General features: G+C 37.7%; 1 protein-coding gene across 13 annotated transcripts in view; it reads right to left on the bottom strand.

The window, feature by feature from the left end:
- LOC126227762 (uncharacterized) overlaps window positions 1-10396 on the bottom strand; it is a 932351-nt gene extending 921955 nt beyond the window's left edge. For 10 of the 13 annotated variants that reach the window (XR_007544010.1, XR_007544007.1, XR_007544005.1 and 7 more), the window contains exons 1-2: window positions 10308-10396; window positions 6764-6932 (exon numbers count right to left, since the gene is read on the bottom strand). The gene's annotated coding sequence lies outside the window, so the exon portion shown is untranslated. Of the gene's footprint in view, window positions 1-6394; window positions 6492-6763; window positions 6933-10307 lie in introns of all 13 variants that reach the window. The other 3 variants (XR_007544034.1, XR_007544048.1, XR_007544044.1) reach the window with 3 other exon arrangements.
- Between the last annotated feature and the right edge of the window lie 3957 nt (window positions 10397-14353).

Here is a 14353-nt window from a genome sequence, read left to right as displayed (position 1 = left end):
TCTGCCCATCTATGAGGAGATATATAAAACAATTCACTGTTCAAGTAATACAAACTGCAACACCCTATCATCTATACATGTACAAAATGCAATGAAAGCTTGACTGCTCCTCGGGTTTCAAACAAAGACCTCAATCATGCTCTTGCTTTATTTTCATGATCACATTAATTCTAGTCTGCAATTCCAATTTATGGCTTTTAGAAATAGTGTCACGAGTTTACGATGCAAAGAATGTAAGCGGTCCATTATTAAATGTTATCTGTGGTTGTCATAACAACTGGCGTAAACTGTGCTGTTTATGCTGATTGTGTCATGATTTCCAAGGTTGGTTAGTGTAGTGTTTCAGGTTATTTATAAACATCCCAACACACCATTGGAAAGCCGTCGACAAGAGGTGCCCGTGAGTAAGTTGAATAAGAACAAATGTAGTGAGAAAGGGAAACTGTGTGCTGTCCTATCTTGTATGCAGTGAATGTAGAGCAGCCGTGGAGCTAGCGAGAAGGGGACCAGTAAAAATGGTATTACAACCACTGGTCATACAGGAGTCGTTTGTGCCTTAGTGCAGCAAGTGTCTCAATCCGAGAACCGTGGAGTAAATGACGCTCCAACAAGGGCGTAATGAACAATTTAACAGCAGTAGTTGTTTATCTGGTTTGCTCTCTCAGGTCCCAAAGTACGCATATACGGACTTTTTGAATGTACTCAAGAGAATGGTATTACCGTAGCAATTGTTTGTTGTGTTGTTAAAAGTAATAATGAAAATGTTGGGCACAATGTACCCGTTTGTGAGAAGTGTGGCTATATATTTAGTAGTGCAGTAGAGAGAACTTGCAAAAGCATTCCAGGAATCTTCACCACAGTTGGATCGACAAGGAGGTGGCACCGAAGGATTCGGACCACCAAACAACTACTCTGAGAAGAGATGATGAAGGTAATACTACTTTCATCTAGCAGCGTATCAGGGTCGGTAAAATATTGCCCTGCTGTATCGGCCAGGGACGCAACATCCTGATAGTGCTGGTGTAAGATCCACCACAAACACTACAAAATACACATCAGCAGGAGGAAAGGGAAAATACACCCCATATGGTAACTGTGGAAAAGGCGAATAGATAATGCACCAGCAAGTAAGTGCAGAAAATTGATCGGAATCAGAATTACGACTCCAAAGAATAGAAGACAGAAGTTGCCCCTGGCAACCAGCGATCAACAAGTGCCTTACCTCACACGAAACAAGGAATCTGAAAGAATTATAACTAAGAGCTTCTTTTGAAAGAACTGTCTGATTAGTAAATCATAATGAATGGAAACTACAATTTACTGCTGTATACCGGAAACAGAAAAAAAAAGAAGACAGTGGCAGCAAGGGCAGACGTCGGCTTCAACTTCAGCACTGGCTTCGGCTGTTCTACAACAAGCACGCAGTTCACAGTTCCGCAGAAGGGTGAGCCGTGAACATCTAAAAAAAAAAAAAAGTTGAGACATTTCTGTGAGTGTAGGATTTAATATTAATACTGTCGATTAGCAATAGAAAGTGTATGCCAATCACAAGAAATACGGCAATGCAAAACGAGGAGTGAAGATCGATACTGGAAGGCATAAATAAAAAACAAGCAGAGAAGGATAAAGCGATACTGGAAGGCATAATTGAAGAACAAGAAGAGAAGGATAAGGCAATACTAAAAGGTATGATTAAAAAACAAGCAGAGAAATACTGGGTAGGATGGAGAGCGGAACAAGTAGAATTAATTTAGTCCATTACGGAACAAGTTACTGAATCAATCGATGACATACTCAACCATAACTAACTTTAATGCACAAGTTAATAATCAAAACATTAAAATCACGGAAATAAATTCTAGAGTAAATGAATTATGAGAATCAGTGCCAATAGAGGTGCAACAAGTAGCTAAAAAAGCGTTAACAGATCATTTACAGGAAAGTGTACATAGATCAACAACCCGACAGTGGACAGGCTATGTAGATAATGTGAATTCCCGATTCCAAGTGGTATGAGCTAGTATTCCAGACACAAATAAGCGTATCAAGTCCATACAGGAAAATGTTGTAGCAGGGACACCTGTGCTATACAACATTTGGAGAAACGTTTAGGCCTACAGTTATTCATAGAAAAAGAAGACAAAACAGAAATAAATAATGGCAACATCACTTCTGGGGAAGGTATAATTAACAGTAAACAAGAACTTGATAGAATATGGAAAGCAATAGACAATAATAAAAAGAAATTAAAAAAATGTAAAAAAGAATCTATGACAGGAGTAGATGTAATAGAGGGTTTATCTATAGGTAATGGGTTTAAATTAGCAAAGCAATTTCCAAAGTACAAACCAGACAGTGATGTACACCCAATTTATTTTTTACTAGTGTTTGCCAGATCTTTGCCCAAAAATTGGGATGACTTAAAGAAAATAGATTTCACATTAGGATACGTAATGGAAGAAGCGGAGGAATGGGGAAATGCTCATGCAGAAGAATTTGTGTCTCAAAAGCTTTGAGAGAAAGCACTGGTCTTCAAGTACTCAGGAAAAACAAATCTTAAAGTTATTAGACCCCACTCCATACAATAATTCATGGGGCACATATTAAAAGTATTTGGAATGGCATTTGACAAAATCTAAATACTTAGATGATCCAACAGATGAAATGCACTTACTGAAAGTACTCATTAGATGTTTACCATACCACGTTCGACAAGGAATATTGTACAGAGGGTGGAAAACCGTGAATGAGTTATTAATGTTTATTGAAGTTTTACACACACTCAATACTGAAAGAAATGAAAATTATTCAGTGAATGAGCGAAATATGGGGAATACAAATAACATATCCTTTCCTAATTCCTTACCACGGGCGAAGGAACCTAATTATTGTAGAGTAAGCAGTAATGAAACAGTTCACAGCAGGGATAATGGTTTAAATCACAATAACCCTAGAGGGGGAAGAATTCAGATTGATAACATCAATTCGCAGGTGTTTACACCTCAAAACCAACAATTATGCAACAAAATAACACAGGGATAAACAGCGCATTGTTGAAGTAAGTTCCAATCAGTACCCGGTCATAGTGACGGAAAACGAGAAAAATCTTAGGTCAACGGCCAGAATCCGGGATGCAGCAGAACAACTGTATATATATATATATATATATATATATATATATATATATATATATATATATATATATATATATATATATATAAAAATCGTGTATAGTAAAATATCACCTATTAACAATTGGTTATTAGCTGAAGAGGAAAATTTAGAAAAAGTGCAACGCAAACCTGTTGTAATCGGAAGAATAGGAAATAAAGGAGTGGAAATTTACATTGATTCAGGAAGTGAAGTATCAATTTTGCAGAAATGGCTATTTAGTGGAAGAATAAAGGAATTCCTTAAGTTACCTGTTATGGGAGTAAATATTGTAGGTATTACAGGTACTAAGAGCAATGTAGTGAAATGGGAAACAAGGATTACATTTTAAATAGATCAACTTTTGTTTGAACAACCCATGTTAATAGTCCCTAAAATAAATACACAAGTATTACTAGTAGTAGATTGGTTAATGAAATGTGCAATGGTATTAGACTTTCAGAGTGGTTCCTTTAAGTGCAATCTAGATAACTATAGCCTAATAAAGAGATCTTGTGTAAGACAGATCGATGTCAAGGACTAAACGGGAGTAATAATTTATGGTTAATAGCGAATACGAGTTCAATGGAAAAGGATGTAAGTAATCTACAACAAATTGCAAATAAAGCTGATTTGTATGCTAAGGCTTACAAATCTGAAATGTTGTTAACCCTTACTCAAAAGGAAGAGCTATATGGAATATTATGCAGGTATTCAGATGTATTTTCAGACAAACCAGGGAATATAGGAGATTATGTGTGTAGTTTTAAAATCAAAAGCAAGGAACCTTTTTTTTCTGTAGACCTTACCCTGTACCTATCAACGTAAAACAGGGAGTACAGGAAGAAATACATAAATTGTTAGATAATAATGTTATAGAAAGAAGCACATGCATATACAACAATCCACTGTTAGTTGTCAGAAAGGCAACAGGAGGTGTGCGCCTGTTACTAGACGCGAGAACCTGGAATCGTCACATTTAACTGGAGAGAGATTGTCCCATATGCATAAACAAACTACTTGCTTGTTTTACAAAAGCAAATTATTTTAGTTCTGTGGATCTGACGGCTGAGTACTGGCAGGTGAAATTAGCTAAAGAATCTAGACCTTATACTGCATTCCTATATGACGGAAAGTCTACCAGTTTAAAGTTTTGCCATTTGGGTTAAACATATCAGCATCAGTGTTTATAAGAGCATTATATCAAGCATTAGGGAGAAAGTTGTTACAAGAGCTATTGATTTATGTAGAAGATATACTGATTGTTTCAGAAACCTGGGAGGAACATTGTGATTTACTTGCAAGAGCAATAGAGAAATTCTATACCAAGGGAATAACTACTAAGCTCGCTACATCACATTTTGGGCGAGAGGAACTAAAATTCTTGGGACATTTCATAGGAATAAGAGGAATTAAACCAGATCCATAACGCATTAAAGCGATTAAAGACTGTCCACATCCACAGAATGTGAAATAGCTATGTTCCTTTTTAGGATTAGTGGGATTTTATAGACGGTATATACAAGGACAAGTCATAGTAATCCACATCTACTATCGCTATTAAAGCAAAAGGCAAAACGATTATGGGATGAAAATGCAGAAAAAGCATTCCAGGAAGTAAAGGATACCCTAGTCAATGCTCCTATATTGAACCATCCAAGTCTTCGTGAACCATTTGGCATCACATCAGATGCATCAGAATATGGCATATCAGCAGAATTATTGCAAGGGGAATGGGACCCAGAAGAGGGAGAAAATAAAACCATTGCTTTTGCTAGTACCAGCCTAGGCAAACATGAGCTGAATTATACAGCAACGGAGAAAGAATTACCGTATTTACTCAAATCTAAGCCACACTTTTTTCCAGTTTTTGTAATCCAAAAAACCGCCTGCGGCTTAGAATCAGGTTCAAAGTAAGCGGAAGTTCTGAAGATTGTTGGTAGCTGCCGCCACAACTAACTTCTGCTGTCGAATATACGTAGCGCTACACAGGCATGATTTGCGGGCTCAAAGATAAATACTGGCGCCAAAACCTCTGCATCAGTAAATAAATTAAAAGAAAAGGTAGAAGAATGTAAACATTATGCCATGTATTCTTTAGTGTTTGCTGCTATCTCATTTAAATCCTGTCTGCCTAATAAACTACGAAACTAGAGTGAGACAACAGCAAACACGGAAGAATATACATATCACGTCATGTTTATATTCGTATTCTTCTTATGCTGAATAGTGATTCAGTCAGAAATGAAGCACGGCAACTGACTAGATTTTTTAAATCTAAGATGACTCATTTCTGTGCAGAATGTAATGTACTAAAGAGGTATCTGCAAAGATTTTCAAACAGAGAAAAATTTTTGCCAAACTCTCCTTCAGAACATCATGTATTATTTGGTTCTTGTCAGTCATTATCAAAGAAAGCAGCAGTATAAGTAACAACAAATAGCAGTCTCTTGCCATTGTTTCACTCATGAGACAATTCCTCTATCTTTTTAATTGTAAGCCGCGGTAGCGTGCATGAAAACAAGCCATGCCACAAGCGGCAACAGGTCGTAAACACTCATTATCAGTATGCGACAAACAATGCACGACACAGTACAATAATACATTTTCAGCTTCGAGTGACGTAAACACCCATAACAAAGAGAACGGCACTTATCAGATCAAAACAAAATAAGCAATCAATTCAAACCATACGATACACGCGGTGTTAGACAAATGTACCTGCTGCAAACTTTGAGAAACATAAATTATCCAGTTTGGCATTGCAAACAAAGTTCATCGCCTATTAATGTTAGCGTGCCAACAGAATATAATAAATCAGGTAGAAATCTCCAAGTTCTTGGTTTCAAATATTGACAAAATGTCAAAACTGGCCAACTCTGGGGTACAGTCATTCATTCGCTAATGTTCTGGGGGAGAATATTTTATGTTGTGGACATCTCTAAGCAATTAGGGACGTCAACCAAAGGCTCAAATTGCATTCATTCACTGATTAAGTCTGTAAAAATTCACTTCATTCTGAAAGTGACAGCAATATTCACAACTACAACAGTAGAAGGAAAGTGTAACTTGCAGTACTTCATACATGTTTTAAATCATCTATGCAAGAGGCTAAATGTAGTTAGTGTCCTGGCTCTTCTGTTGCACGATGCAATCAGCAACTGTGAAATGAGTGATTGTAACTGAACAACTGTGTTTTCAGTGTGAACAGCAGGAAGAAAAGTAGATGTGATGACAAACTGACCTGTGGCGAAGCCCGAGGCTGAGGTTTGGTTGGAATGCGACAGTTCCAATCACTGTTTTTCATGTTCACTGTCCATCATTCATTGCACAAATATGAACTGCAGCATGCAAAGTAAGAGACAGGTACAGTGTCACTGGACTTCTGCCATGCAATCTGCTGTTCAGCTGACATAATCCGTACTACAATTTGAATACATCATGTATAACATGGAAGTAACGAGCAAGCTACCAATGCAAATGGTAAATGTGTAACCAATATAGTAGACACTGATTAAAGAAATGCAAGTGAACAAATTAGATACAGCATGCAATAAAAAACACGAGAGTTACTTGGCAGTCGCAAAGCAAACATTCGACAGTTTTTACTTACTGCTGTATGACTAGTTCTGACAGACTGTTTCACTCCTCCCCCAAATACATCCCCTAGTCCACCTCTGGGAGAATGGTGCAAGCAACTATGGCTTCAAAACAGTTACAGTGGGTGGTTCTGTAAAGCGGCGGAATGGTGAACAGTTCGATAGCTTGCTTCAAACTCTAGCCTAGAACAAAGTTTGTTTAGGTAAGTGCCCCATGTGACATACCTGAAGAATAATTTAACAGTAATAATTTTATTACTGAGTCATTAGGGCAAATGGTGCCATTACACCAATAGATAATTCAATAAATGTTACATTACCCTGTGTAAAAGAAGAGTAGGTTAAGTACTGTAATTACATTTAATCATTTTCCCTTCACATTGCAGAATGGGCAGGCATGAGCCAATCACATTATGTTTATAAGCATGCTTAGTAAATCATTAGACAAATAGTGGTATTTTATTGAATAATTTGTTACCTACATACTAACAACTATAAGCTAAATCCTTAGTATCATGTATAAAAATGTATTGCTTCCTGTAGAGCGTAACATATTTCCTCAACATTTTACTTCTGCTAACAACTGCTTGGTACAATGTACAGTAGTACAAAAGTATTGCCTCGACGATCTTTAGCTCGCAGAATGTTGGCTTCTAATGTGCTCTATATGTGAACATTTAACATTTACTCTAATGACCACATGCTGCAACCCCAAGCGCCCCCCCCCCCCACAAACACCTCACACCAATAAAAAAATCAGCAACAAATAAAAACCACAAAATAAACTAAACCCAATCACGCATTACAACTCGAAAACAATAACAAAAAAGGTCCTCTCCAAAATAATCATAAAACAATCCCCCTCCCCACCCACAACCCACCTAAATCCACAACCATTTCCCACAATCCGCCCCCAAATACCAAATGTCCTCAACCACCCACCCTCAGCCTGTACATCTTACCCACTGCCCTCAGAAAAACACAAAAAATACAATAATGCCCAGGGTCACACTTCCAACACCAATACTCATCTAAATGAGATGGTGGGTTAGAAGAGCCACTCTTCCCTCCCTTATAACTGATTGAACCCCCCCCCCCCAAAAAAAAAAACCTCCATTGCATTAGCAGATGCACTAGTTCCACAATTTTTAAACTCTAAACTACGGTTTACAACTAAATGATCAAAACCCCTCTTCTGCAAACCCCTGTATGACGAAAAAGCATCTGAAACTACAGTACTCCCCTCCTCAATATACTCTTCAATTAACCCTTCAAGTCCCTCTTAGTGCGCCCCTCCAAAAGCCTGAAATAATAATCGGCATACCCACCCCACAAAGTAACAACCTCCCCACACCCACAAACCAACCAGAGACGTACCTCTCCCATAGGGCCTACTTCCCTCTTCCCAAACTGTGACTTGTCTATTTCAAACACTAACCCCGTCTCACCGAACTTACTTTTAGACTGACATACTCAGAACACACTCCCCCACAAAAAGAAAACCAATCTTACAAAAAAGAAAACCAATCTAACACTGTCCTCTCACTCATTACAGTCGCATACACATAAAAACTAATAGAGGACCTATAACAAAAATAGTAAGTCATAAAAACAATCTCTCACAGCCGACCTGGATTTCTTGAACCAGGTACCGCGTCTAATGGAGCTCCAAACACTGTCCTTCTGACACCGACACATGTACACGTCCGTGGTCCGAGACGCCGGAACTTTCACCAACCGCATATCCCCTCGGCAAAACGCCACACTTCACATTTTCCGCTATTAATCCAAACACCTGCAGGAACTTAATCGAGGACAACATATCCTCTCCCATCTCCGCCCGCAACATGGCGCTACTTCACTTTATCAATTTCAATCCTTAGGTCATGAACATTGCCAACAACTCCGCTTTTCCAACACCAAAGCTCAAATGAACCCAATACATCACACACACACACACACACACACACACACACACACACACACAACAACAACAACAGTCTTAAATTCCTGGGATTACAACTTTATAATAAATTCAGTTGGGAGGAGCACACCACAGAACTGCAGAAACGTCTTAACAAATCTGTATATGCGATTCGAGTGTTAGCAGACACAGGCGACATAAAAATGAAAAAACTTGCATACTTTGCCTACTTTCATTCCATTATGTCATATGGTATAATATTTTGGGTTAACTCTTCAAGTCAAACAAAAGTTTTAATAGTCCAAAAACGTGTAATACACATTATTTGTGGAGTAAATTCACGGACGTCCTGCAGAAACCTCTTCAAAGAACTGGGTATACTTGGTACTGCCTCTCAGTTTATATACTCCTCAATGAAATTTGTCCTAAATAATATATCTCTAATTTCCAACAAACAGCTCAGTTCATACATACAATACCAGGAACAAAAATGATCTGCACAAGGACTTAAAACCACTTTAGGTCAAAAAGGGGTCCACTACTCAGGAACACTCATCTTCAATAACATACTAGCAAACATAAAAAAATTAGTTACAAATAAAGATCATTTTAAAAGTAGCCTGAAAGACTTACTAGTGGCCAACTCCTACTTCACTGTCGATTTTTTAATAAAAACAAATATGTATTGTATATACTCATACTATTAGTATTGTTATTTCAGCTTAAAAAATTCGGCATGTTCCACATCTACGAGGATCCCCTCAGCACGTATCTATGGAACGAAAAACTAATCTAACCACAACATCCACACGTCACGGGTCGAAGCAGACGGGTGGAATCGGACGCTTCTGTTGACTCCAGAACTCTGGCTACGGTAGAATTAAGAGTCGAGTCAACTGAATTTAGATTAAACAAAAAACATTACAAGTGAAGTTATGGTAAAGGCGGATGCGCATCATCTCTACTACACTTACATAGTTCTGCGCACTAACACGACTTAAGCCTCCACAATCACAACTTCGAGCAATATCATAAACAAGACACGCGAACTACCTAAACAAAAAGAGCATCACAGATGCCAACTACACAACGTGTGGCGACAGGGAGCACACTCATCACCCACGTCGTGCACTATATAGACTCATACTTTCCTGAGCACAGTACTAAGTAACATTCGCGCATAAGAAGCTATCTACAGAAACAAAACTGCGGTTATACAAGTCATACTAAACTTATATGAACTTCAATTTATAAATTCTGTTACTGAATTTCATATTATGACTCCCAAGTACATCAAACAACGCAGTTTTGTGAATCATTTTAATAACACTGGTAAATCCCAAACAACGTTATTCACAACTGGGATACTCAACTAGCTGTTCCAGCCATGGTACGTCATAAGTCTTAAACGTCTTACTGTATTAAGGCAGCATCCGCTGCATGACATTACCACGAATACATACGATTTTTCTTTCGCCTGTAACTCGACTTGTTAACCGCAGAGTATTTTCATGCCGCACTTTTGCATTTTGCTCACTCATATTATCACGCAAATATTAAACTTAACTACGTTTAATAATAAAAAAAAAGATAAGCGGAGTCAACGGTCAAGAGACAATTATTATATCACTCACATCTTGATTTTCTAAATGTACTCCACACAATACACTTTTAAAAAAATGTCAACCACGGAACATCGATTAAAAGTGAAGACTGTCGTCTGTTCTGCTTCTTTACGAATAACTACCAGTGATGCCACCCTCTGAAGCTCAAAGTCCCAACCAGTTACTCAAAATGTTCCTTTTCTCTAAAAAGTGTCCCATGGCAAAGAAAAACACACGATGCCTAGGAAAAGTGAGTGAGAGAGAGAGACAATAGGTATAAGAAAAGAAATAATGGCTTACGATTCCACATGCAGCACGATAAACTAGTAGTAGAGTTTAAAATGCAACTACAATATATAACAGCACCCTCGCAATACTACATCATATAATGTAAAATCAGGACTTACATTATTGAAGTGCTTGCTTATCCTTTCAGAAAATACAGCCTTCCTTTTGAAGAGATATACACGTACTCCTCCCTCTTTCAGTCTCCATCGCACAGTTAAACTTTCACTTAATACAAGTTTTTCTTATTGTGAAGCATGAGTTGTTTTTGTTCCACATAATAAGTTGTGAAATCTATTCCGTTTACTTGAAATAAACATCTAACAAAACATATAAATTTCATTTCTCACCTCGAATTCTGTTTCATTTTCTCTTTTTTACATCACTTGCAATAGAAAATATTCTTTCGGATTCAGCATTAAAATGTGGAAGTGAAAGAACCATCTCAGCAAGTTTACTGATATTCTGAACCACTGATACCTGAAACCTTTCAAGTTTGAGATTTCACTCTGCATACGATCCAAATCCATTTCTGAAAGTTCCTTCTTCCTATTTCAGCCACAAACGGTAGACTTCTCCATTCAGCTGCAAAGGTAATTACATCAGATCCTCCAAACTTCGATGCGATTCGTGATACAAATCCGGTACCTTCTGTCAGCTGTTAATGCAATATTTGACTCTACGAATTTTAAGTCTCCAAGAAATCCATCGTGTTTAGGCAGATCCTTCATTTATTCGATTGCTGCGATATAGAAATCAGTGCATTTAAGTCTTAGTTTATGAATTACCTTTCCACATTTCCTAGCGAGTTTGTAATAACCGTTCACATTTGGGACCAAGATATTCTGGTTCTAATAGGAGATAATGGTATGATGGAAGTTTATTAATCTTGTTTATTTCAGTGAGAACGCCAGGGTTTTGAAAGTTCTGACCAATGTTTTATAAACAAACCCAAAGAATCTCCTGAAAACTTGTGAATTAATATTTTCCTCAATTGGAAAAGAACGTTAAAAGTGTCGAAGTAAACCAAAATATACTTTAGAGACAATATGTAATCACTGAATACACAAACAACGAACAACATAGCCAACATGTGGAGGGATCAATGTTGCAAAAAAAACATGTTCTGAGCTAAGTGTAAACACGCCTTATAATACACGAACTTTCAAATTCGCGAAGCCCTGTTTCTGCAGACGTTAATCTTGAACAGTTGCTAACTGGAAGTAGTGCAAAAACACGTAACAGTTTTCCAGCAGACGAACAACACATACATGCAAAATAAGCTATCGTGTTCCCGATAATTTAAAGAACCATTTACGTTCAACTCCTAAAAGTTCTTGAAATTCTTGTAAAATAGTGCAGCGCTTTGCACTGCCAGGTATGTTGGTTGTCATGGACCTTATTAACTCTTCACAGCATCTAGGAAGCTTCTGACCTGTCTTGCTTGTAACTGAAGCAGATGAATGGCATATAGAGTTGAGAACAATCAGATTTGGTACAACATTTCTAAGTCTTGTTATGACAGAATTACAGCTTCCCAACATTACAGACACATTGTCACAAGCCATGCCATTACATTTGTAATTGGAATATCTTTCTCTTTCGACACACTCCTCAGAGCTATGAATAGATTTTCTTCCGAGCAGTCTTTGGCATCCAGAGGTTTCGACACCAGAAGTTGGGTTTTCACATACCCATCAACTGGCGACACATATTTCACTAAAACGTATATATGTTTGCTATCTGATATGTCGGTACTCTCGTTCACTAAAATAGAAGATTTCCTTTAGATACTGAAACGTTTTATCAGTTTCCACCTTTGCAATAGCATTTTTCACTATATTGGCACACTTTATACGACCTCAAGTAACCTCTGAAGCAATTTTGAAGTCAGAGAAAACATCTTTTAACACAGGATCAAGTTGGTCCACTGTTGAAAACGCAACAATATGCTCAACGAAAAAAGTTGATAATCTCAATTCAGCTGTCTTCGCCTTTTCCGTATGTTAGATTTCATCAAACATTTTCGAAAACAATCAACAATAGTTTTGTTCCTTTGCACAGTTTCAACATGTTTAATGTGTGTAACTCGATAAGCATTTTTTTCGAGTTCGCTTCTACTGCAGGCAACAATAAAGTAACACTGTTTACACCGCGCCTTTCTGTTGTTACCTTCAACGGCATCCAACCAACCTCTAAATCTGTCAGTTTGAAGCCAAGAGTCTTGGAAAGTTTCAGTATGTTTTACGGGTTTTCATTCATTGAACCCGAATATCGATTTCTCTGCACTCGATGGGTTGCAGTCTGACATTCCTAAATGTGTGCAAAACAAACTACTCACAAACAATTCTCTGTCTTTCCAAGCATTAATCCCGACTTGCGGGGTCTGCTGTTTCGCTACATCTTCTCCACTTCTCCCTGTCGTTGAAATCTTCTGGTCTTAAGCCAATAAGGTGCATGTCTCCCCTGACGTTGTCAGTCCATCTCTTTGCCGGTATTCTTGGTGGTCTTGTTCCTCCTGGGTTGATGTGGAGCTCTGTTTTTGCAACTGAGTTGTCTTGCTTTCTCATGACGTGGCCGTAACAGCGGAGATGGCTTCTCTCAGTAGAGGCTTTATTGAGCTACCTGTCAGACAAAAAGAAGCAGTTACTGGTTTGTGGTGATTTTAATGTAGATTTCTTAAAAGATACGGATAGGAAAATTGAGCGACAATCTTTGTTTCATTGTTTCAATCTAGTGTTTGTTGTAAATTTTCCAACTCATATGCAGTAGGATAGCAGGTCACTTATCGGTAACATTTTCATAGACAGTGCTCAGGCAGAAACAATTAATGTGTACCCAGTTGTTAATGGGCTATCTGATCATGATGCACAGTTAATGGAAATAACACATATAGCACCTTACAGGCTTCAGGCAGATTTATGCAAGGCAGGGAGGTGAACAGGGTACAGAGTTTTAAGAGCAGCCTAGAAAAGGTAGAATGGGATGAAGTATACACAGAAAATTATGCTAATGCCAAATTCAATTTATTCCACCGTAAATTTGTCTCAATAGTTGAGAGTTGCTTTCCTGAAATGTTATCCAAAAAAGCCATTACAAAGTCAAGTAAGCCATGGATTACTAAGGGAATTAAGATACAACATAAGAGGAAGAATGAAATATATGGACAGGTCAGAATAAGCCAGGATCCGTCGTTACTTGCTTTCTACAAAAGATACTGTAATATTTTAAAGAAAGTCATTAAGAAGTCGAGAAGCTTATGTGTTCTGACAGAAATTAATAATGCAGATAGTAAGATTAAAACTGTATGGAACATTGTCAAATGGGAGATGGGGCAGCCTCGCAGTGCACAGCATACCATAGCAATAAAACTAAATGATGATGTTGTGAGTGATAATTCACAAGTTGCAAGTATTTTTAACAACCACTTTCTGAATGTAGCAGCAAAAATAGGTTTAAAGGGTTCAGTTGAAGAAGCAAAAAAATGTAAAACTGTCATTCACCAGGACTTTAGGCCTTTAGAAATAGCACCAAATCCCCCCCACCCCCCTGAAATTAAGGGAATTATAAATATACTGTTAAAAAAGAACTCATGTGGTGTTGATGGAGTCTCTAACAGAATTTTGAAGTGTTGTTCTAATTCAATAAGTGGAGTCCTTAGTGATATATGTAATGCTTCACTAGCACAGGGAAAGCTTCCAGACAGATTGAAATACACAATTGTCAAACCTCTTCATAAGAAAGAGGACAGGAGCGACTTAAATAATTACAGACCAATCTCATTGCTGACT

Source organism: Schistocerca nitens, unplaced genomic scaffold (assembly GCF_023898315.1).
Source record: "Schistocerca nitens isolate TAMUIC-IGC-003100 unplaced genomic scaffold, iqSchNite1.1 HiC_scaffold_340, whole genome shotgun sequence".
NCBI lineage: Eukaryota > Metazoa > Arthropoda > Insecta > Orthoptera > Acrididae > Schistocerca > Schistocerca nitens.
This window is presented reverse-complemented; position numbering and strand designations above follow the sequence as displayed.